The following is a 26,127-nucleotide window of genomic DNA, read 5'->3' as shown; positions in this document are numbered from 1 at the left end:
CAGGACCATCAATAGGGGGTACAGGCAGCACTTCCCATTGGGTCAGCAGGTGGTGGAACAGAAGCTGTCTGTGGATAGGTGGGGGCTGTCAGGTCAGCTTTCCAGTGCCCCATCATTTCTAATGGCAGCCCAGTCTTCGGAGGGTTTAATATTGAGTTTGCCCTTTGCAGCTATAACAGGTTCACCTCTTCTGGAAAGGCCGTCCACAAGATTTAGGAGGGTGTCTATGGGAATGTTTGACCATTCTTCCAGAAGCACTTTTGTGAGTTCAGGCACTGATGTTGGACGAGAAGGCCTACCTCGCAGTCTCCGCTCTAATTCATCCTAAAGGTGTTCTATGGGGTTGAGGTCAGGACTCTGTGCAGGCCAGTCAAGTACCTCCACTCCAAACTCGCTCATCCATGTCTTTATGGACCTTGCTTTGTGCACTGGTGAGCAATCATGTTGGAACAGGAAGAGGCCGTCCCCAAACTGTTCCCACAAAGTTGGGAGCATGAAATTGTCCAAAATTGCTTGGTATGCTGACGCCTTAATAGTTCCCTTCACTGGAACTAAGGGGCCAAGCCCAACCTCTGAAAATTAACCACCCCACCATAATCCCCCCTCCCCCACTCCATAATCCCCCCTCCACAAATTGGTTTGGACCAGCGCACAAAGGCATTAATGGCTGTGTGTTGAGTTATTTGGAGGGGACAGGAAATTTACACTGTTATACAAGCTGTACACTCACTACTTTACATTGTAGACAAGTGTCATTTCTTCAGTGTTGTCACATGAAAAGAGAGAAGAAATGTCACTGAGGGGTGTACTTACTTTTGTCACATACTGTCTATTTACCTAGAAAAATGGTGAGGTGTTCTATACTTATTTTACCCGCTGCTACCCACCTCAATACCAGGCACGTACACCCCCTTCCTGTACACACCAATTTTCAACTTTCAGCGCTCTCACAGTTTGAATGACAATTACTCAGTCATACAACACATTTTCCACACAAATAGACCTTTCTTTTGGTGGTATTTAATCACTAGTGGGGTTTTTTTTTGTGCTATAAATTAAAAAAAAAGTAAATTTTGTGAAAAAAGTGCTTTTCTTTGTTTCTGTTATAAAATTTTGCTAATTAGTAATTATGGGGGGTGGGAGGTATGTACATGAGGGGTGTGGAGTGTATGGAGGTGGGAGGTATGTAAATGAGAGGGGTGCGGTGTGTATGGAGCTGGGAGGTATGTACATGAGGGGTGTGGAGTGTATGAGGGGTGTGGAGTGTATGGAGATGGGAGGTATGTACATGAGGGGTGCGGAGTGTATGGAGGTGGGAGGTATGTAAATGAGAGGGGTGCGGTGTGTATGGAGGTGGGAGGTATGTACATGAGGGGTGTGGAGTGTATGGGGGTGGGAGGTATGTACATGAGAGGGGTGTGGAGTGTATGGAGGTGGGAGGTATGTACATGAGGGGTGTGGAGTGTATGGGGGTGGGAGGTATGTACATGAGAGGGGTGTGGAGTGTATGGAGGTGGGAGGTATGTACATGAGGGGTGTGGAGTGTATGGAGGTGGGAGGTATGTACATGAGGGGTGTGGAGTGTATGGAGGTGGGAGGTATGTACATGAGAGGGGTGTGGAGTGTATGGAGATGGGAGGTATGTACATGAGAGGGGTGCGGAGTGTATGGAGGTGGGAGGTATGTACATGAGGGGTGCGGAGTGTATGGAGGTGGGAGGTATGTACATGAGGGATGTGGAGTGTATGGAGGTGGGAGGTATGTACATGAGAGGGTTGTGGAGTGTATGGAGGTGGGAGATATGTACATGAGGGGTGTGGAGTGTATGGGGGTGGGAGGTATGTACATGAGGGGTGTGGAGTGTATGGAGGTGGGAGATATGTACATGAGGGGTGCGGAGTGTGACAGGAGGGGGTGCGCTGTGATAGGAGGGGGTGCAGGGTGTGACAGGAGGGTGGATGCAGAGTGTGACAGGAGGGTGGATGCAGAGCGTGACAGGAGGTGGATGCAGAGCGTGACAGGAGGTGGGATGCAGGGCGTGACAGGAGGTGGGATGCAGGGCGTGACAGGAGGTGGGATGCAGGGTGTGACAGGAGGTGGATGCAGGGCGTGACAGGAGGGGGGGTGCAGGGCGTGACAGGAGGGGGGGTGCAGGGCGTGACAGGAGGGGGGGTGCAGGGTGTGACAGGAGGGGGGGTGCAGGGTGTGACAGGAGGGGGGGTGCAGGGCGTGACAGGAGGGGGGGTGCAGGGCGTGACAGGAGGGGGATGCAGGGCGTGACAGGAGGGGGATGCAGGGTGTGACAGGAGGGGGATGCAGAGCGTGACAGGAGGTGGGTGCAGAGCGTGACAGGAGGTGGGTGCAGAGCGTGACAGGAGGTGGGTGCAGAGCGTGACAGGAGGTGGGTGCAGAGCGTGACCACAGGAGGTGGGTGCAGAGCGTGACAGGAGGGGGATGCAGGGTGTGACAGGAGGGGGATGCAGAGCGTGACAGGAGGTGGGTGCAGAGCGTGACAGGAGGTGGGTGCAGAGCGTGACAGGAGGTGGGTGCAGAGCGTGACCACAGGAGGTGGGTGCAGAGCGTGAACACAGGAGGTGGGTGCAGAGCGTGACCACAGGAGGTGGGTGCAGAGCGTGACAGGAGGGGGGGTGCAGAGCGTGACAGGAGGGGGGGTGCAGAACGTGACAGGAGGGGGGGTGTGATAGGTGGGGCCCGTGCAAATACAGAGGAGGGGGGCAATTACAGAGAAGGGAGGGACAATTACAGAGGAAGGGGGTGGCAAACACAGAAGGGTCAAAACATAAGGGAGAGAGAGGCGACAGGCAGCTGCTGGTGCAGAAGTTTTTAATAAAATAAATGCTTAAAAGCAATCCACTCACTCTCCATGTCAGAGCTGTATATGTCAGTCTGTGAAGTTGGATGTCCCATCCTCCCCTCCGATCCACGCTGCTCTTATCACTGAATCTCTGGAGGAAACAGAGAGCCGCGGGAAACTCATGTGAACTGTCAGCCTCTGATGATGGAGGCATGGTTAAGCCTCTGGAATGCTCTGATTGGTCACAGCATCCCAGGCTGACAGCTCACTGCAGTCTCCCCGCAGCTCTGTATCCTTGGCTTCCTCCAGAGATTCAGTGATAAGAGCAGCGTGGATCGGAGGGGAGGATGGGACATCCAACTTCACAGACTGACATATACAGCTCTGACATGGAGAGTGAGTGGATTGCTTTTAAGCATTTATTTTATTAAAACCTTCTGCACCAGCAGCTGTCTGTCGCCCGCTCTCTCCCATATGTTTTGATTGCTCTGTAATTGCTCCCGCCGCTCCGATACCCCTGCTGTCTAGGTCCCCCTGTGTGCTGGGGCTCGTAAAAGGAGGCCCCATGGTACCCCTGTCAGCTGGAAATGGTGTCCGGGTGTGAGGCAGAGGGAAACCCGGGCACAGCCTCCTAAACCCGTACTGTCCGGGTCAAAACCGGACAGGTGGCAACCCTAGGTAGGAGGTATGTACATGAGGGGTGTGCAGTGTATGGAGGTGGGAGGTATGTACATGAGAGGGGTGGAGTGTATGGAGGTGGGAGGTATGTACATGAGAGGGGTGCAGAGTGTATGGAGGTGGGAGGTATGTACATGAGGGGTGTGCAGAGTGTATGGAGGTGGGAGGTATGTACATGAGGGGTGTGCAGTATATGGAGGTGGGAGGTATGTACATGAGAGGGGTGGAGTGTATGGAGGTGGGAGGTATGTACATGAGAGGGGTGTGGAGTGTATGGAGGTGAGAGGTATGTACATGAGGGGTCTGAGTCTGCTGCAAATATAACCCAGACAGTGTAGCGGTGGCCAGCGGGTGTCACGGCTGTCTGCCGCGGTATCGTTCTAACGAGGCCTCCCTGCCCCCCCCCGGCCAAGTCCGCCCCCTACCTCCTGGCTAGCGGGTTCAGCAGCGGCTGCCAGCTCCACCTCGATCCTTTACCAGTCCGGCCCGCTCACCCTGCCAGCTTGGGGACACTGACCGGGGACATTCCCTCCCATCCTCCCACGCACAAATCAGGCAAATGAGGCGGCCGCGAGGCCCCTGGGAGCGCGAGGCCTTAGGCAAACTCCTTTTGTGCCTAATTAGAGAGCCGCCTCCTCTGCCTTCACTGACATCATCCCATTGGTGGGTGTTTGTAGAGTCGGGGTACACCGTTCTTATTTATTGGGAACACTGTGTACTCATTTCCCCTTTTAATTCTCAGAATTTCCCATCAGAGGAAGAAGGTGAGGGCACCAAATCCAGAGAGCGGGTTGTCTGTCCTTCCCCTTGAAATGGTTTCTGCTTTCTGTATGATTTCACATTGATGTCATCTTTGGATTTGGTGCCACCCCCACCATCTGTTCACTGCTGTACTAACATCAAATTACTAGAACGTCTTTCACAAATGTAACTTTCTCTTTTCATGTACTAACATCACACATGTTTGGCCTGATTGTTCTATATACAATATATACAGCAGCTATTCTCAGCTAGGGTTGCTCCAGAGGTTGCCTGGACTTTCTTGAGCTGTGGTTGGTTGACCTCCCATCTGATAGTGTTTACATAGTTTTGGGTCCAGTGCCACTTCACACGGCCATCAGCATGACGCCAACGATCTTTAAGGTGGTCTGTAAATGTGGCATTCTGACCACCAGTGTAGGAAGGACATTCTTTCCACTGACCACCAGTGTAGGAAGGACATTCTTTCCACTGACCACCAGTGTAGGAAGAACATTCTTTCCACTGACCACCAGTGTAGGAAGGACATTCTTTCCACTGACCACCAGTGTAGGAAGGACATTCTTTCCACTGACCACCAGTGTAGGAAGAACATTCTTTCCACTGACCACCAGTGTAGGAAGGACATTCTTTCCACTGACCACCAGTGTAGGAAGGACATTCTTTCCACTGACCACCAGTGTAGGAAGGACTTTCTTTCCACTGACCACCAGTGTAGGAAGGACTTTCTTTCCACTGACCACCAGTGTAGGAAGGACTTTCTTTCCACTGACCACCAGTGTAGGAAGGACATTCTATCCTCTGACCACCAGTGTAGGAAGGACATTCTTTCCACTGACCACCAGTGTAGGAAGGACATTCTTTCCAATGATCATATATGTAAGGAGTCACCCTTCCCACTGACTCCTATGAAAATTATTTCAAGGGTTCCCCTGGTGTAAAAGGGTCGATAAAGGTTGATATAGGATGTCGGCATATAAAAAGGCCAGACCAGGCAGCTGATCGGTGTCAGAAACCATGAACCAGATCGAGACAGAAGTACAGTAAAACCACACTTGCTTATTAATAAAAATAAAAAGGTAAATAGAGTAAGCATAGTCAGAGCATAGCCAGAGTTCACTAACCGGATTGGGTAGTCAGCCAGGCCAGAGTCCAGTAACCGGATTGGGTAGTCAGCCAGGCCAGAGTCCAGTAACCGGATTGGGTAGTCAGCCAGGCCAGAGTCCAGTAACCGGATTGGGTAGTCAGCCAGGCCAGAGTCCTGTAACCAGATTGGGTAGTCAGCCAGGCCAAAGTCCAGTAACCGGATTGGGTAGTCAGCCAGGCCAGAAGTCAGGGATACAAGTAGAGGGACAGCAAGCAGGATAAGGAGCCAGAAGGGATGTCAGCAAAGCCTGACTTTAACCACTTGACCACGGGGCACTTAAACACCCTTAATAACCAGACCAATTTTCAGCTTTCGGTGCTCTCACATTTTGAGTGACAATTACTCAGTCATGCAACACTGGACCTGTATGAAATTGTTGTCCTTTTTTTCACACAAATAGAGCTTTCTTCTGGTGGTATTTAGGCTCCATACACACTGAAGCTCAAAAAAGCTATTTCTGGACTCCAGATTGCTGGCACAAAACGCTGGTTTAAAAACCTGCTTTTAACAGCGTTTTATACTAGCGTTTATGAGCGTTTTACAGCGTAAGCGTTAATGGGCGTTTTTTATAAAAATACACAGAGGACACTCCAAAAATCCCACAATGCATTGAAAAATAGAATGCTGAACACTAATGAACGAGCGTTTATGAGCGTTTACAAGCGTTTATGAGCGTTTATCGGCGTTTGTCGTTTTTTGGCGCTGAAAAACGGCACTTTGAACGTGAATTTCTGGCGTTTAGAAAAAAGCCCATAAACTCCACTGCTCATTAAAGCTGAAAAACGTCCATGTGTGCATGGACACATAGGCTAACATAGAGTGGAGTTTATGGGCTTTTACAAAAAACGCCCAAACTCCAATAAACTGCAGTTTATCAGCTTCAGTGTGCATGGAGCCTTAATCACCTCTCATTTTTTTATTTTTTGTGCTATAAAAGAGAAAATTCTGTAAAAAAATGAATTTTTCTTTGTTTCTGTTATAAAATTTAGCAGATTAGTAATTTTTTCTTCATAAATTTTGGCCACAATTTATACCACTACATATCTTTGGTAAAAATAAGTACAAATTGGTGGATATTATTTGGTCTTTGTGAAAGTTATAGAGTCCACAAGCTGTGGTGCCAATATCTGAAAATTGATCACACATGAAGTACTGACGGCCTATTTCAATTCTTGAGACCCCAAAATGTTAGAAAATTACAAATACCCCCCAAATGACCCCTTTTTGGAAAGAAGACATTTCAAGGTATTTAGTAAGAGGCATGGGGAGGTTTTTGAGTTGTCATTTTTTTCCCACAATTCTTTGCAAAATCAAGATTTTTTTTAACTTTTTTTTTTTTCACAAAATTGTCATATTATCAGTTTATTTCTCACACACAGCATATGCATACCACAAATTACACCCCAAAACACATTCTGCTATTACTCCCGAGTACGGCGATACCACATGTGTGAGGCCGCGTACACACGCGCGGACTGTTTGCCCAACCTTGTTCGTCAAACAGTTTCGGCAAACAGTCCGCTCAAAATTTGCATGAGCGGACTTGCCCACACACGAGCGGACTGTTTCAACGAACTGTTTGCCAAACAGTCCGCTCAACTTTTGAAATGAACGGACTCGCCCACGTAAGGCGGAGGCAAATCCGCCCATTTCGAGCGCGTGTACAGGTAGGCGGGGCCCACGAAGGAGACGTCGCGGGCTCCGCCGCCTGGAATGGGCTTAAAGGGGAACCCCAACGCCGAAAAAAATCGGCGTGGGGGTTCCCCCAAAGTCCACACCAGACCCTTGTCCGAGCACGCTACCCGGCCGGCCAGGAAAGGGGGGCGAGCGAGCGCGCCCCCCCTCCTGAGCCGTACCAGGCCGCGTGCCCTCAACATGGGGGGTGCCTTGGGGAAGGGGGGGCCGCGCGGCCCCCCCACCCCAAAGCACCTTGTCCCCATGTTGATGAGGACAAGGGCCTCTTCCCGACAACCCTGGCCGTTGGTTGTCGGGGTCTGCGGGCGGGGGGCTTATCGGAATCCGGGAGCCCCCTTTAAGAAGGGGGCCCCCGGATACCGGCCCCCCACCCTATGTGAATGAGTATGGGGTACAATGTACCCCTACCCATTCACCTGTGAAATAAAGTACAAAAAAAAACACAACACAGGGAAAAAAGATTTTATTGCACAGCTCCGGGGGTCTTCCGTCTTCGGGGGTCTTCTCGCCGGACTCCTCCGCTATGTGTGTGTAGCTCTTTTACTAGCGGAGGAGTCCGGCTTTCTTCCTCCCCGCCGCCGGCCTCTTCTCCCGACTTCGGGGGTCTTGTCCCCCTCTTCGGTTCTTCTGCCGGGCCACCGCGCCTTCTTGTAGCTCTTTTACAGGCGGTGTCCCGGTCTTCTGTCGCCGCCTTCCGTTCTTGTTCTTCTTGTTGTTCTTCTTCTTCTCCAGGAGATGTTGACACGTCGCTCCCTCCGGCCGGAATGCCAGAGCCGCGCTGTGCGGTCACTTATATAGTGACAATGGGGCGGGGTCACATGGTATATGTCACATGGGTTGGTCACATGGGTTGATGTCACATGGGGACTATGACATCGTAAGGGGGCGGGGTCACCATGTGACCAACCCATGTGACATATACCATGTGACACCGCCCCATTGTCACTATATAAGTGGCAGCGGAGCGTGTCCCTGGCATTCCGGCCAGAGGGAGCGACGTGTCAACATCGCCTGGAGAAGAAGAAGAACAAGAAGAAGAACAAGAACGGAAGGCGGCGACAGCGGCGACAGAAGACCGGGCCACCGCCTGTAAAAGAGCTACAAGAAGGCGCGGTGGCCCGGCAGAAGAACCGAAGAGGGGGACAAGACCCCCGAAGTCGGGAGAAGAGGCCGGCGGCGGGGAGGAAGAAAGCCGGACTCCTCCGCTAGTAAAAGAGCTACACACACATAGCGGAGGAGTCCGGCGAGAAGACCCCCGAAGACGGAAGACCCCCGGAGCTGTGCAATAAAATCTTTTTTCCCTGTGTTGTGTTTTTTTTTGTACTTTATTTCACAGGTGAATGGGTAGGGGTACATTGTACCCCATACTCATTCACATAGGGTGGGGGGCCGGTATCCGGGGGCCCCCTTCTTAAAGGGGGCTCCCGGATTCCGATAAGCCCCCCGCCCGCAGACCCCGACAACCAACGGCCAGGGTTGTCGGGAAGAGGCCCTTGTCCTCATCAACATGGGGACAAGGTGCTTTGGGGTGGGGGGGCCGCGCGGCCCCCCCTTCCCCAAGGCACCCCCCATGTTGAGGGCACGCGGCCTGGTACGGCTCAGGAGGGGGGGCGCGCTCGCTCGCCCCCCTTTCCTGGCCGGCCGGGTAGCGTGCTCGGACAAGGGTCTGGTGTGGACTTTGGGGGAACCCCCACGCCGATTTTTTTCGGCGTTGGGGGTTCCCCTTTAAGCCCATTCCAGGCGGCGGAGCCCGCGACGTCTCCTTCGCGGGCCCCGCCTACCTGTACACGCGCTCGAAATGGGCGGACTTTCCGAGCGGGAACAGTCCGCTCATTTCGAAAGTACAGCGGACAGCCCCACACACGGGCGGACTGTTCGCTCAAACACAGTTTCAGCGGACAGTTTTTCGGAATTTCCGAAAGACTTTGTCCGTCCAACTGTCCGCTGAAACTGTCCGCTGAAAGCCCACACACGAGCGGACTGTCCGCCCAAACACTGTTCAGCGGACAAGGTTGGGCGAACAGTCCGGCCGTGTGTACGCGGCCTGAGACTTTTACACAGTGTGGCCACATACAGAGGCCCAACATGCAGGGAGCGCCATCAGACGTTCTGGAGCACCCAGGATAATTCTGACATTTCTCTCCTACATGTAAAAATCATCATTTTATTTGCTAGAAAATTACATAGAATCCCAAAACATTATATATATGTTTTTTTAGCAAACACCCTGGAGAATACAATGGTGGTCGTTGCAACTTTTTATCTCGCACAGCAATTTTTCGAATGCTTTTTTTTGGGTAAAAAAAACAGTTTTGTGTTTAAAAACAAAAAACAAAACAAAACAGTAAAGTTAGCCCAATTTTTGCATAATGTGAAAGATGAAGTTACGCTGAGTAAATAGATACCTAACATGTCACTCTTCAAAATTGCACACGCCCGTGGAATGGCGCCAAATGTCGATACTTAAAAATCCCCATAGGTGACACATTAAATTTTTTTTACTGGTTATATGTTTTGAGTTACAGAGGAGGTCTAGGGCTAGAATTATTGCTCTCGCTCTAACGTTCGCAGCGATACCTCACATGTCTGGTTTTAACACCGTTTTCATATATGGGCGGGACTTATGTATGCGTTCGCTTCTGCATGTGAGCACATGGGGACAGGGGCGCTTTAAAAAAAAAAAAAAAGTTTTATTGTTCGTTTTACTTTATTTATTTTAGTTTGACATTTTTTTCCCCAAAAATTTATTTTTTGATCACTTTTACTCCTATTACAAGTAATTTAAACATCCTTTGTAATAGGAATATGGCATGACAGGTCCTCTTTACAGTGAGATATGGGGTCAATAAGACCCTGCATCTCACCTCTAAGCTGGGAAGCCTGAAAAAAAAAAAAAAAAAAAAAGATTCTGGCTTTGATCGTATTGGCGAGTCGGTAGAAGCACCGGAGGGCGGCGGGAGGGGGGGGTGTCTATGGCTGGGTATTGCAGGGTATCACCGACTATGGCTGGGTATGGCTGGGTATCTCCGAGTATGGCTGGGTATCTCCGGGTATGGCAATTTATGGCAGGGTATTGCAGAGAATTGGCTGGAATTGTACTGCAAAGTCATATGACGGCCTCCCAGAGTTAAACAACCGCCCTGTAGCCGTCATTTGGCTATGGGCCGGTTGTTAAGTGGTTAAACAGGAATGCAGGAGATGGTTTCTTGTGATGTGACCAAGGCGAAGGCAGGAATGAAGAGACCTGCAGATCTTTAAGTAGGCGGGACTGACGAGCACATCCACAACAGCTGCTAAACTGTGGAGAGAGATGAGAGCTGCCAATTATCTGACAGCTGAGCGGCCAGCTCAGAGAAGGAAGGGCTGACCAGCCCTGACAATCAGGCCCCAGACTACACTCCATGTATGTATATATATATAATATACACAGTCTGTACCTGCAAACATTATACCTGCTGTCATAATATGACTCATTTACAGAGTCTAGACTTGGGGTGTTTCCTATCGCTATCCCATGGCTGAAGGGTGGTGAATAGGGATGAGCCAAACACCCCCCGGTTCTGTTTGCACCAGAACTTGCAAACGGACCGATAGTTTGCACAAACTTTCAAACCTCGTTACAGTCTATGGGACTCGAACGTGAGAAATCAAAAGTGTGAATTTTAAAGGCTAATATGCAAGTTATTGTCCTAAAAAAGGGTTTGAGGACCCGGGTCCTGCCCCAGGGTACATGTAGTAATGCAAAATTTTTAAAAACTGCTGTTTTTTCAGGAGCAGTGATTTTAATGATGCTTAAAGTGAAAAAATAAAAGTGAAACATTCCTTTAAATATCATGCCTGGGGGATGTCTATAGTATGCCTGTAAAGTGGCCTGTGTTTCCCGTGTTTAGAACTGTCCCTGCACAAAATGACATTTCTAAAGGAATAAAAGTCATTTAAAACTGTTTACGGCTTTAATGTAATGTCTGGTCCCGGCAATATGGATGAAAATCATTGAGAACAAAGGCATGGGTACCCCGCCCCCAAGCCCATTACCAGCCCCTTTGGGTCTTGTATGGACATTAAGGAGAACCGCACACCCAAATTATAAAAAGGAAAGGCCTGAGGCCCCCAGGCCCTATATACTCAGAACAGCAGTATACAGGCGGTCCAAACAAGACAGGGACTGTGTAGGTTTGTTATTAAGTAGAATCTGTTTGTAATTTTTAACTGGTACATTTTTAAAGTGTAGCTCCAGCCAAAAAATCTATTTTTAAGCTTTTTGTAAAACATAGGGAAGGGTTATCACCCCTGTATAATTTGTTTTGCTGTCTGTGCGCACCTGTTCAGAAGATTTCACCTCACTTTCTGTCCCAATGACAATTGGATTGTTAAAATTTGTGTTTTTTTGTGAAACAAGGAACTCTTACAGGAGAGAATTTCCCTTCCTAGGGGTAGATTTCCTCTCACTTCCTGTTGTCTCCTTCTGTTTGAAAGTAGGAGTTGTTTGTAAGTTGGATGTTTGAAAGTAGGGGCCTGCCCTATATACTCAAAATATAAACGCAAAAATGTGGGCCTTAGGTGTTGGTGTTGCCACAACACTGTAATCCCTCACAGTTACTCTGGGTGGGCGCAGGAACGGGCCCTGCTGTGAAATATTAGATCAAGAATTGTAATTACATGCCTCTGTTGAACAGGGGCAGAAAAATTGGGCCTTAGGCACTGGTGCCACAACACTGCAACCCCTTACAGATACTCTAGTTGGGGCGCAGGAATGAGCCCTGCTGCAAAGTATTGCATTAAAAATTGGCCTGTGGCCAATTATGGCTCTCTTCGCTGACGGCGCTGTGATTGGCCAAAGCATGCGGGTCATCGTGCATGCTTGGCCAATCATCAGCCAGCAATGCACTGCTATGACGCAGTGCATTATGGGCGGTGACACGCCGCTCTAATTTGGCACGAACGGACCATAATGTTCGATCTTCCTCTTGAAATGGAAGCTCATCCCTAGTGGTGAAGTATGGGGCAAGATTCCTCACCCTGCTGCCATTCCTCATTATATTTCTTAGAAAAAAGAAGAAAAAAAAACACATACAAAGACAATTAAGGTACGACCAATCTTTATTGGAGATAAATCTATAGATGGAAATGATTGTCGGGCTTCGGAGAATATCGGAGATCAGTGACGGTTGTCCTAGGACTCCTCAAAGGCAGGGCCTTTTTACACTAAGCCTAAACCTTAAGATGATTCAGAGGAAGGCGAAAACCCCCCCGGCCAGATGGGCTCCAAGGGGGGGAAAAATTCCTTCCTGACCCCCTAAGGCGATCGGATTGTCCCTGAATCATCAGTCTAGGGTGCCCAGTTCATCTCATATAGAGAAAAAAAACATACATAGAACCATACAGAACATATGTATTGCAGGTATGTATGCAATAAAACACACCTACCTGCTTGTTCACAACTTTGGGGCTCATTCAGAATATATGCATTGAGCATCCGCACAGATCAGCGCCCCCACACTGATCAGTGCCTCCGCCCGCCGCACCGATTCCTTATGTTTTCTGTGCCCAGCCCCCTACAGGAGGACTGGTGGTACCCCCTTATTGGTGGCCCTGGTGGTGGCATGTAGACATGCTGTGTATGATGGTATGCATGGTGCTATATACGCAGGTATGCATGCAATAAAACACACTTGCATGCTTGTTTACAATCATCTTTGGGGATCATTCAGAATATATGCATTGAGCATCCGCACAGATCAGTGCCTCCCCCACTGATCAGTGCATCCGCCCGCCGCACCGATTCCTCATGTTTTCTGTGCCCAGCCCCCTACAGGAGAACCAGTGGTACCACCTTATTGGTGGCCCTGATGGTGGTATGTATAGTGGTATGTTTGGTACTAGGTGGGCATGCTGAGTATGGTGGTATGTATGGCCCTATGTATACATTCTATGTATGGTTCTATGTATGGTGTAGGGAGATCATTGCCAGTGTGCCACAATTATCTCACTCAGTACTGCTTGTGTTACCGTCTCACAGCAGGCAACTCTCTTTTGATGTTAAATACCCTTGGATTGTGGTAACGAGGCTCTGCCCTCTCATAGTAGCGAGGAGGCTCTGCCCTTGGATGGTGGGGACCAAGCTCTGCCCTTGGATGGTGGGCACCAGGCTCTCTGTTTTTCACTACCCTCGGATGATGGCAATGAGGCTCAGCCCTCAAATGTTGATGACGGGGCTCTCTGATGTCATTGCTTCTTGGATGGTGATGAGGAGGCCCTCTGTTAATGTCATTGCCCCTCGGTTGGTGGTGACGAGGCAGCCGCCACCAGTGTAGGGACCTGTGTTGGTACAGCCGTACCTGGTCCCTAGGAGGGTTCTTCAAGCTTTTGGTTGAGTCTTCTTCTGGGAACAGCAAATTGACTTGTTTGTCCAGCTACATTGATAGTTGGGGATTCAGAAGCTGCAGAAAGGGAAATAGAGGGCTGATGGGAAGACCTTCCGGTTACTGAAGTGGCGGCCGCCACCATTGTAGAAATCTGTGTTGGTACAGCCGTACCTGGTGCTCTCTTGAAGATAGGTGCTGATGAGAATCTTTCAAGAGAGTGATGACGTAGTGAACTCCGGTGATGATGGCTTGACTTGAAGATCTTCTCTGTCATGTTCACTAGCAAGTCATCCTCATCTCCTAGATTAAAATTTCTTCCAGCGCTTTGGTCATCTTCACTCCCAAAAACGCTGCACCCCTTCCATTTAAATGCAATCCATCACTGCTATAAAAACGGTGACCGAATGTAAAGTCAACCCAGTTCGTCATGAAGCCAAAGCCCTCCTTCCTGCAATAGTTTCTCAGCCAGTAGTTAAGATCTCTAAGCTCCTGCTGCCTCTCTGGTGTGGCTCGAGGTTCAGGCAATATTTCTGAAAATACTGCCTTGGCTCTCCTTTTCTTCAATATAGCCGCTAAGTCCCTGAAATCATTTTTTAAGGCGCCCCATCTTCCTCTAACTTTGTCGTTCGTACCAATATGTATCATGACAGCGGGGTTCCTCCCAGCCCCATTCAATAATCCGTCCATGCAATCTACAATGTTCCGAACACGGGCGCCCGGTAAACAACATACTGTTTTGCGATAAGGGGATTGGTGACAGATTGCCTTCTGTATCCTTCCAATAATTGAATCCCCTACCACTAGTATGTGCCTATCCTGTCTTGTAAGCTTGCTGCCATGTTCACTGGAGACGTTCCCTTGGCATTTTGGTGGATTCTCTGTGTGAACGTCACATGCTGGTGGATTTTTCATGTGAATGTCGCACTCTGGTGGAGTGGACACATGTAGGTCAAAGTCTGGTGGAGTGGCCACGTCCGGGTCGCACTCTGGTGGAGTGGCCACGTCCGTGGCGCACTCTGGTGGAGTGGCCACGTCCGCGGCGCACTCTGGTGGAGTGGCCACGTCCGCGGCGCACTCTGGTGGAGTGGCCACGTCCGCGGCGCACTCTGGTGGAGTGGCCACGTCCGCGGCGCACTCTGGTGGAGTGGCCACGTCCGGGGCGCACTCTGGTGGAGTGGCCACGTCCGGGGCGCACTCTGGTGGAGTGGCCATGAATTGGTCGCACTCTGGTGGAGTGGCCACGTCCGCGGCGCACTCTGGTGGAGTGGCCACGTCTTGGGCACACTCTGGTGGAGTGGCCACGTCTTGGGCACACTCTGGTGGAGTGGCCACGTCTTGGGCGCACTCTGGTGGAGTGGCCACGTCCGGGGCGCACTCTGGTGGAGTGGCCACGTCCGGGGCGCACTCTGGTGGAGTGGCCATGAATTGGTCGCACTCCGGTGGAGTGGCCACGTCCGGGTCGCACTCCGGTGGAGTGGCCACGTCCGGGTCGCACTCCGGTGGAGTGGCCACGTCCGGGTCGCACTCCGGTGGAGTGGCCACGTCCGGGTCGCACTCCGGTGGAGAGGCCACGTCCGGGTCGCACTCCGGTGGAGAGGCCACGTCCGGGTCGCACTCCGGTGGAGAGGCCACGTCCGGGTCGCACTCCGGTGGAGCGGACACGTCCGGGTCGCTTTCCGGTGGAGCGGACACGTCCGGGTCGCACTCCGGTGGAGCGGACACGTCCGGGTCGCACTCTGGTGTGCAGTCAATACCGCGTACACCTACAATAAAAAAAGAGAGGAATTAGATTTAGCACCTTCACCTACATTTCATATATTTTTCCTTGTAAAACATCAAATTATGGAGAGAAGAGATGAAAACGCTGGTGCCAGAGACCATGAATAAACTCTACAGGACAGGGACACAAGGAGGACTAATGTTGGCCTTTGTATAAAAATGCTGGTTGCCTGCCACTCATCCCGACCCACTGGCTGGCAATAATGGCATGAAAAGTCAGAGGGGCTGGTTGTACCCAGCCCGTAATCAGCCTGCCCATACATGGTTAGAATCTTGGCTGGTCCTTGCTTAGCCGGGTGAGATTGGAAGTGTCTATGGCCGGCTTTAGGAGCGCAGACACTTCTAATGACAGCACTTGGGGTAAAGGCATAGTGCATATTAAAATGCTGATGGATAATGAATTAGTGCGGTTTTGTTTGTGTTGGTTTTGTCCGTCTGTCTGGCCTTGTTTACAAGGGTGATGAGGCCCATATAACATGAACGGGACGTTTCTACAACATCTGTATCTTCCAGGTGCTGCATGCAGGCAGTCCATTGACAATGAGTAGAACGCACAGCTGCACGCACGCAGCCACTTCTCCTAATATGACATGCACTGTCTGCATTCAGGGCCATTCGCCCACACCCAGGACCACTGCTAGAAATCAACTTACATGACTGGGCCCTCTACCACCTATAAGAGCCAGGGCCTGAGCCTGCGCCCCCCCCACATCACATTCAGCCAGCAGAGGAAAAGGAGGTGGTGTGCTCTGTGAAGAAATGAGGGGGTGACAACATTTTCCTAACAGTGTAAGGGGCATAAAACCTGCACAGCACACAGCCATCTCATATGTGTAGAAAATGCTGTCATGTTTAACCCCTTGCTTACCGGCCACTTAAACCCCCCTCCCCCTCCTATCCACACCAATCCTCAGCTTTCAGCGCTGTCGCACTTTGAGTGACAATTACACGGTCATACAACACTGTACCCAAATGACATTTGTATCATTTGTTCCCCCAAATAGAGATTTCCTTTGGTGGTATTTCATCTCCTCAGCGGTTTTTATTTTTTTAAATATAAAAAGACCGAATTAAAAACATATTCTTTTACATTTTTGTTAAATGTTATAACGGGTAATTTTTGTCTGTCATTGATGTACGCTGACGAGGTGGCACTGATGGGCACCGATGGGTGGCAGTGATGGGCACTGATCAGATACACTGATAGGCAGCACTTCTAGGTGTCAATGATTAGCACCACTGGTGGGCATTGATGGGTGGCACTGGTGGGCATTGATAGGTGGCACTGGTGGGCATCGATAGGTGGCACTTTTGGGCATCGATAGGTGGCACTTTTGGGCATTGATAGGTGGCACTGGTGGGCATTGATAGGTGGCACTGGTGGGCATTGATAGGTGGCACTTTTGGGCATTGATAGGTGGCACTGGTGGGCATTGATAGGTGGCACTGGTAGGCACTGATGGATGGCAGTGATGGGCACTGATCAGTTACACTGATAGGCAGCACTTCTAGGTGTCAATGATTAGCACCACTGGTGGTCATTGATGGGTGGCACTGGTGGGCATCGATAGGTGGCACTGGTGGGCATCGATAGGTGGCACTTTTGGGCATTAATGGGTGGCACTGGTGGGCATTGATAGGTGGCACTGGTGGGCATCGATAGGTGGCACTGGTGGGCATTGATAGGTGGCACTTGACATTAGGTGGCACTGGTGGGCATCGATAGGTGGCACTGGTGGGCATCAATAAGTGGCACTGGTGGGCATTGATAGGTGGCACTGGTGGGCATTGATAGGTGGCACTGGTGGGCATTGATAGGTGGCACTGGTGGGCACTGTTACTCTATAAATGAGGCATAATCGCCTCTTCCTTTTCAGGGTCGATGTCCCTTTAAGATGAGCCGGTGATCGGCTTTGTTCTTCTCCTGTCAGCAGAGGAGAAAAAAAAAACGATCACTGAGCTTTTGTTTACATCATGTGATGAGCCGTCATTGGCTGATAACTGATCACATGGTAAGGGGTGGGGATCGGCCCTGTACTCGGATCGGTGGTCACCCGAGTCTCAGTGACTCGTGATCACGGCGCCCTCCGCAGGGAGCGTGCACAGGGGGATGTCATATGACGGCCTCCCGGGAATTCACGTCCGCGCTGTGCCCGTCATTTGCCCACAGCGCGGATGTCAGGGGGTTAAACAGGTGGTGAGGAGGCAATATAACACCTTCTTGCCTCCTGTCAAATGCCCTCTGAAGAGCGACCTGAATGTGGATTGCTGTTCAGAGGGCACAACATGTTTAAATGAGCCCTAAGGCAGTTCAGACAATCCCTTATTTTTTGTCCATTCAGTAGGGAACAGGAGGGACTATTTCATGTTTTCTTTGGGGCACTGCTAAGTAATCTTCTGGTTTTCAACAAGTACAAAATCCCGGGGAGACGGTGCCAATAAGAGATCTATAACCGTCCATCTGCGTGTGTATGGACCTCCCAGTAGTGTGCAGACGTGGATTGTTGGGGATGAAAACAAAAGATTGACATACATGACTACAGAGGTGCAATCACAAAGAGACCATCAAAGAGACAGCGGGGGAGGGATCTGGGTCCCATGTGGGATGGTCGGATGGTCATGGGGGGGCGGCATTATCTGCACTGCCCATGGGGGGGCGGCATTGTCCGCACTGCCCATGGAGGGAGCGGCATTGTCCGCACTGCCCATGGGGGGCGGCATTATCCGCACTGCCCATGGGGGGGCGGCATTGTCCGCACTGTCCATGGGGGGGGGGGGCGGCATTGTCCGCACTGTCCATGGGGGGGCGGCATTGTCCGCACTGCCCATGGGGGGCGGCATTATCCGCACTGCCCATGGGGGGCGGCATTATCCGCACTGCCCATGGAGGGAGCGGCATTGTCCGCACTGCCCATGGAGGGAGCGGCATTGTCCGCACTGCCCATGGAGGGAGCGGCATTGTCCGCACTGTCCATGGAGGGAGCGGCATTGTCCGCACTGCCCATGGGGGGGCGGCATTATCCACACTGCCCATGGGGGGGTGGCATCATCTGCACTGCCCATGAGGGGGGCATTATCCGCACTGCCCATGGGGAGGTGGCATTGGGGGCACTGAACCAATTGGCACCTTTGTTTTGTTTTTTGTGGGTTTACAACCACTTTAAATATTGCTTATAAATGTGTGTTTATTAGGATTGTACAATAAGTACATGGGTTGTGTGTATGTCAGGGGTTGACAAATTTGCTTTGAATTTAGGAGCCAGTTTTTGTTTTTTTAGAGTGGTATGGATTGTCAGCTCCCGGGGTAAGGCCACTCATTTTCACCCCCTATCCCTAACTCACAATGGAGCACCCAGTCAATAACTCCATTGAAACGCTGTTACATCAGGGTTATGGGCTGACCAGAAAGAGAGTAAAGCTGGCAACAGATGGAACTGGCTGGCACTGGCAGGTGACACTGGTTTGGAACTGGCAGGTGACACTATTGGCACTGGCAGGTGGTACTGGTTTGGAAGTTGCAGGTGGCCCTGGTTGGTGGTGGCACTAGTTGTCACTGGCAGATGGCACTGATTGGTGGTGGCACTGGTTGGCGGTGGCACTAGTTGGCACTGATTGGCGGTGGCACTGGCAGGTGGCACTGATTGGTAGTGGCAGGTGGCACTGATTGGCATTGGCAGGTGACACTGGTGTAGAACTGGTAGGTGGCACTGATTGGCGGTGGCACTGGTTGGTGGTGGCAGGTGGCACTGGTTGGTGGTTGCAGGTGGTATTGATTGGCGGGGGCAGGTGGCACTGATTGGCGGTGACACTGGTTGGTGGTTGCAGGTGGTATTGATTGGCGGTGGTACTGGTTGGTACTAGCAGATGGCACTGGTTGGTGGTGGCAGGTGGCACTGACTGGCCGTGGCACTGATTAGCACTAGCAGGTGGCACTGATTGGCGGTGGCACTGGCAGATGCCACTGGTTGGCGCTGGTAGGTGGCACACGGAGCACTCTGTTACTGAAATGTAACAGAGGACCTGTCAGAATTGAGCTTAAAGCGGAGCTCCACCTTAAAGTGGACCTTCTGCTCATTGGAACCCTCCCCCCCTCCGGCGCCACAATTGGCACCTTTCAGGAGGGAGGGGGGTGCAGGTACCTGTACAGTACAGGTATCTGCATCACTTCCGGCGTAGATTCTGCAGAATCCACGCCCCTTTCCGCAGAATCTACGCCCCTTTCCGAAGGTCCCCCGCTGCCTGCTGGGAAACACACGGATCCCAGAGACAGCGGGGACCATCCTTATTGCGCAGAGCAACTCGCGCATGCGCAGTAGGGAACCGGGAAATGAAGCCGAAAGGCTCCACTTCCTGATTCCCATACCCAAGATGGCGGCGGCAGCACCCGAGAGACGATCAAGAGATCGGCTTCGGGTGCCGACATCGCGGGCGCGCTGGGCGGGTAAGTGTCATTATTCTAAAAGTCAGCAGCTGCAGTATTTGTAGCTGCTGACTTTTAAAAAGAAAAAATGGCGGACTCCCGCTTTAATATCGGAATGGGCGGGACCCGGCCGGGGTGTGAAGCTGACCAGTAACAGAGAGGCGGTGTAGTGTCATATTTTGTTCCCCATCATAGAATGTTCCGGAAGTGACGCTGCGGCCAGAAATTTAGCACTGCGCATGCGCCATGCGTTCCAAACACTTGCGCCATGCGTTCCAAATGATTTGCGACAATGCAGACCAGTGAAACCGTCAGATAATGTCAGAGAAGTGAGGGGAGGTAATCCCCTCCCTGAGCCACAGTTACCCGCTCTCTCTCCGCCGCTCTCCGCTCTGTCTAAAGTTAATGTCACGATTACCTCCCCTCACTCCCGTGACATTATCTGACGCTTTCACTGAACTACATTGTCGGAAATCCTCTGGAACGCATGGTGCAAGCATTTGGAACGCATCGCGCATGCGCAGTGCAAAATTTCCGGCCGCAACGTCCCTTCCGGAGCGTTCTATGATGGGGAGCAAAATATGACACTACAGCGGATATGTCAGATTTGAGCTTGAGTCGAGGTGGGCGGGCCCCGCTCGGGGTGGGAGGGTCCCGGCCGGGTGGGCGGGACTCAGCAGCTATAAAACACCGGCCAACGATTGGGCTGCTTAAGAAAAGAGGCGCGGCCACATACACGTAGCGGCCCGCCCAGATTCCATTGGCTGGTGTTTGATAGCTGCCGGGTCCCGCCCACCCCGGCCGGGTCCCGCCCACCCCGGACGGTTCCCTCCCACCCCGACATAAAGCTGAAATCTCTCCTTTGCTTGTCAGTGTCACACACAGTGCGCAGCCGCAGAGTGTGGAGGAGGGGGGAGGGGGGCAGTCATTGTTAATAGTGATAGTGAGTGGGCTGGTGGCAGCTTAGGCGTCAGGTTGTGATTTCTGGTGGCATTGGTGACCTGGCGCCTGGGGTTTGTGGAGCCCTGGTGTATGTCTTGTGTTGATTGTAACTAAAAAATGTCATAAAAAAGGACTTGATTTAAAAAATATTCAAAAAAAACATTTGTACCTATGGGAATGTGACCCCAAAACATTTTTTGAAAAAAAAAATAAAAAATTATGAAAAAAATAATATACTTTGAAAAAAAAATTTTTGGAAAAAAAAAATTTTTTGAAAAAATAAAAAATCTATGAAAAAAAAATTATCTTTGAAAAAAAACACTTACCAATCTCAGTGTCTGTATCCCGGTGATGTCTATTGGCTTTACAGCCGGAACCGAAACATCGAACGACGGCTCTGAAACAGCCGCGCACAAACGCTCGGGTCCTCTTCAGCTTGGAGGGCTTTTTGGTTGGGGTATCTGCAGGCTGGTCACTGACACCTCCTACCATGGCCCTTCCTTTGCTGGGTTTCTCTTTGATGTTTTTCAGAGAAACAATCTGATTACATTTAAATCGGTTCATTATTAAGAATAAAGAAACTCGCTTTAAATGTATGACAACAAATATTGCAATGAAATTGAATTGACCGAAATCAAATCCAATAATATCACAAGGTATCTCTCAGGAGAGATAAAAGCCAACCTCACTTGTCAGTGGACAGTCAACTTCTGATGAATTCTGCCCCAGCGTCTGAATATATAGGGGGACTCAGCCAATGAAATCACAGTGACTTTGGCTCAGCCAATCACAGTGACTTTGGCTCAGCCAATCACAGTGACTTTGGCTCAGCCAATCACAGTGACTTTGGCTTAGCCAATCACAGTGACTTTGGCTCAGCCAATGAAATCGTGTGCTTTTTTTTTTTTTTTTAATTAACTGACAATTCGGGCCGGCAGTTGACGCATGCGCAGTTTGATCGGGATTTTTGCGGCATCTTCCGCGCATGCGTCTACTTCCGGGCCGATCGGGATTTTTTGCGGCATCTTCCGCGCGTGCGTCAACTTCCGGGCCGATCGGGATTTTTTTTTTTTGCGGCATCTTCCGCGCATGCGTCAACTTCCGTCCCGGACGTTGACGCATGCGCAGTGGGATCGGAATTTTTGTGGCATTCTCGCACATTCGTCAACTTCCGGGTTGAAGGGCGCCTGGTCGCCGAATATGTCGTTACAGATGAAGAATAAATCTACAGGAAAATGGCGGCTGAGGGTGACAGGAAGTTCCGGTCGGTGATGTATTTCCGGTGGAGGTGAGATCCCGGAAGTGGTATGGGAGGTGATCGGAGAGGGGGGAGGGTAGACATGTCTCCTCCATAGACCGTTGTGGTAAAATTTCATGAAATTTTACCACACCAGAACGTCGTACAACTCGTGTTCCGTTTGATTTCGCGACCTGTCAGAATGTGTAACGGAAGTGACGTTCCTCGGCGCCGCCATCTTCGTACACCCCTCACTCCTCCACAGTAAGGATACACTGAGAAGGGGGAGAGTGGACATCTTGTTACACCCACCGTTATTTTGCTTTTTACACTTATTTTTAACTGCAATCTGGCTTTATATGATGAATTACAGGACTTACAACTCCGTCTGACTCGTTAGATGTTGAATTTTAAAAGCAGCGATCTTCTGTCAAATTTGTAAACCTGCGAGATGAGCAGGGATGCCGCTGATTATAAAATTCACCATCTAACCAGTCAGACGGAGTCCTGAGTCCGGTATTTCTCTATATCAACCCAGATTATAGGAAAAATACGTGTGAAATGCTACACTCCGGTGGGTGTAACAAGATGTCCGCTCTCACCCTTTTCGGCGTATCCTTACTATAGAGGAGTGCGGGGTGAACAAAGATGGCGGCGACGGTACGCCACTTCCTGTCCCAGTGACCCCCCTCCCCCCATGTTTTCAGAAAATAGGACACATATATATATATATATGAGGAGGATCTGTCACCAGGAAATGGGGATAAATCATATTTATCATACATCCGGGGTGCCTCTCAGTCCTCCATGTTGTTGTCTCGGCTCCCTGCCCCCTCCTCCTGTGAAGTCACGTGACTCCCGCAGAGAGGGACATAACGACTCAGATAAGAGTAGGCGTGACCAGTACATGGGATGGGCGTGGCCTGAGCGGGTGAGGCGGGAACATATCACACTGCCATCACGTGGCTTTGTTCCAACTGACGCGTGCACAGCTAGAGCCGTTAGCCTGTGACGTCAGCAGGAGGCGTGGCCTGAGCCGATATATATAGCTGAGCCGTTAGGGCGGAGCTTCAGTGTGTGGAGAACGCCGAAGAGAAAACATCTGCTGTACAGAGCTCCGGGGGAGGAGCCATTGGACTACAGCGGGGTCACGTGGTGTCTGTGGGTCCGGGGAACTTGTTGCCTCTGCTCAGGATCTGAGGAACTACAACTCCCAGCATGTACTGTGTAAGCAATGGGGTTTCAGCTCCCAGCCTGGAATAAGATGTTACAGGACTACATGTCCCAGCATGATTTCTTCTATAGATGTACTACAAGTGCCAGCAATCTCTACATACCCCAGCCTTCTCCCCTCCCCCTCCTCAGGCGTAATCGCACCCCGCATTCATCTCCCACAAGCGGTGGTGGGTCTCTTACCCCCCCGGGTTAGAGGTGGGCGGGTTGGGCCTGAGGGGGGAAGAATGGGTGTTGGGAGATGAGTGGGGAGGGGGGGCTGGAGGCGGTGCAATTCCCCCTGGGGAGGGGGAGGGGAGCGGACTGGGGTATGTAGAGATCACTGGCACCTGTAATATCTCCATAGAGAAAATCATGCTGGGATATGTAGTCCCACAGCGTCTTATTCCAGGCTGGGAGCTGAACCCCCATCACTTACACAGTGCATGCTGGGAGTTGTAGTTCCTCAGATCCTGAGCAGAGGCAGCAGGTTCCCCGACACACAGACACCACGTGACCCCCGCTGTAGTCCAATGGCTCCTCCCCCGGAGCTCTGTGTGGGGGATGGTCCCTCCTCCCCCGCTATCCACACACTGACACCCACATCCCCACCCACCTACCACCGAGGGTGTGGCTCCAATTGCCCACCCCCTCCTTACCCCATGCCCCACCTACCTGTCTGGGTGATGATCCAGGGAATAGCCGTTCGCCTCTCGGAGGGGTCAGGAAGGAATTTTCCCCCAGCTGTAGCACATTGGCTCACGCTATGCTGGGGGTTTTTCGCCTTCCTCTAGATCAACTGCCCCTCCCCAGACCCAAAACGGGTGGCAATGCCTCTAAGGCTCCGCTACACCCACTCATCTACCCCCAAGGGTGGCAATGCCTCTCAGGCTCCGCTACACCCACTCATCTACCCCCAAGGGTGGCAATGCCTCTCAGGCTCCGCTACACCCACTCATCTACCCCCAAGGGTGGCAATGCCTCTAAGGCTCCGCTACACCCACTCATCTACCCCCAAGGGTGGCAATGCCTCTCAGGCTCCGCTACACCCACTCATCTACCCCCAAGGGTGGCAATGCCTCTCAGGCTCCGCTACACCCACTCATCTACCCTCAAGGGTCAAAATGCCTCTCAGGCTCCGCTACACCCACTCATCTACCCTCAAGGGTGGCAATGCCTCTCAGGCTCCGCTACACCCACTCATCTACCCCCAAGGGTCAAAATTCCTCTCAGGCTCCAACACACTCATCTACAACCAAGGGTAGCAATGCCTCTAATCAGGCTCTACCTGCCTCACCTACCACTAAGAGGGGGGTGCTACCACCCTGGGTATGGGGCGAGCGTGGGCAGTGGAGCTTCCCCCCAAGTTTCATCTGCCCTCACTCCCCAACACCCAGCGTACTGGTGCTTCCCCCCCAGGCCCCCAAAAACTGCACCCCTCTACCACCAAGTGGTGGAAATGCCTCTGATCAGGCTTCACTGCCTGTCTCAACTACCACCAAAAGTGAATGCTACCACCCAGGGTATGGGGTGAGTGTGGGCAGAAGAGCTTCCCCCCAAGTTTCATCTGCCCTCACTCCCCAACACCCAGCATGTTGGTGCTTCCCTCAGGCCCCACCAAACTGCACTAATCTACACCCCCAAGGGTGGCAATGCCTCTGATCAGGCTCCACTACACCCACTCATCTACCCCCAAAAGTGAATGCTACCACCCTGGGTATGGGGTGAGTGTGGGCAGAAGAGCTTCCCCCCAAGTTTCATCTGCCCTCACTCCCCAACACCCAGCGTACTGGTGCTTCCCCCCCCAGGCTCCAAAAAACTGCACTCCTCTACCACCAAGTGGTGGAAATGCCTCTGATCAGGCTCCACAGCCTGTCTCAACTACCACCAAAAGTGAATGCTACCACCCTGGGTATGGGGTGAGTGTGGGCAGAAGAGCTTCCCCCCAAGTTTCATCTGCCCTCACTCCCCAACACCCAGCATGTTGGTGCTTCTCTCAGGCCCCACCAAACTGCACTAATCTACCCCCAAGAGTGGAAATGCCTCTGATCAGGCTCCACTGCCTGTCTCAACTACCACCAAAAGTGAATGCTACCACCCTGGGTATGGGGCGAGTGTGGGCAGTTGAGCTTCCCCCCAAGTTTCATCTGCCCTCACTCCCCAACACCCAGCATGTTGGTGCTTCTCTCAGGCCCCACCAAACTGCACTAATCTACCCCCAAGAGTGGAAATGCCTCTGATCAGGCTCCACTACACCCACTCATCTACCCCCAAAAGTGAATGCTACCACCCTGGGTATGGGGTGAGTGTGGGCAGAAGAGCTTCCCCCCAAGTTTCATCTGCCCTCACTCCCCAACACCCAGCATGTTGGTGCTTCCCCCCCAGGCCCCAAAAAACTGCACTAATCTACCCCCAATAGTGGAAATGCCTCTGATCAGGCTCCACTGCCTGTCTCAACTACCACCAAAAGTGAATGCTACCACCCTGGGTATGGGGTGAGTGTGGGCAGAAGAGCTTCCCCCCAAGTTTCATCTGCCCTCACTCCCCAACACCCAGCGTACTGGTGCTTCTCTAAGGCCCCACCAAACTGCACTTATCTACCCCCCCCCCCCAAGGGGGGCAATGCCTCTGATCAGGCTCCACTGCCTGTCTCAACTACCACCAAAAGTGAATGCTACCACCCTGGGTATGGGGTGAGTGTGGGCAGTTGAGCTTCCCCCCAAGTTTCATCTGCCCTCACTCCCCAACACCCAGCATGTTGGTGCTTCCCCCCCAGGCCCCAAAAAACTGCACTAATCTACCCCCAAGAGTGGAAATGCCTCTGATCAGGCTCCACTGCCTGTCTCAACTACCACCAAAAGTGAATGCTACCACCCTGGGTATGGGGTGAGTGTGGGCAGTTGAGCTTCCCCCCAAGTTTCATCTGCCCTCACTCCCCAACACCCAGCGTACTGGTGCTTCCCCCCCAGGCCCCAAAAAACTGCACTCATCTACCCCCAAGTGGTGGAAATGCCTCTGATCAGGCTCCACTGCCTGTCTCAACTACCACCAAAAGTGAATGCTACCACCCTGGGTATA

General features: G+C 51.5%; 1 protein-coding gene across 6 annotated transcripts in view; it reads left to right on the top strand.

Annotated features, from left to right (window-relative positions):
* The window catches only part of LOC143973657 (zinc finger protein 354A-like), a 76,293-nt gene that overhangs the window by 20,387 nt on the left and 29,779 nt on the right, over positions 1 to 26,127 (top strand). The window lies entirely within an intron of this gene.

Source organism: Lithobates pipiens, unplaced genomic scaffold (genome assembly GCF_037356315.1).
Source record: "Lithobates pipiens isolate NorthernLeopardFrog02 unplaced genomic scaffold, aLitPip1_a1.2 Scaffold_90, whole genome shotgun sequence".
Lineage (NCBI taxonomy): Eukaryota > Metazoa > Chordata > Amphibia > Anura > Ranidae > Lithobates > Lithobates pipiens.
This window is presented reverse-complemented; position numbering and strand designations above follow the sequence as displayed.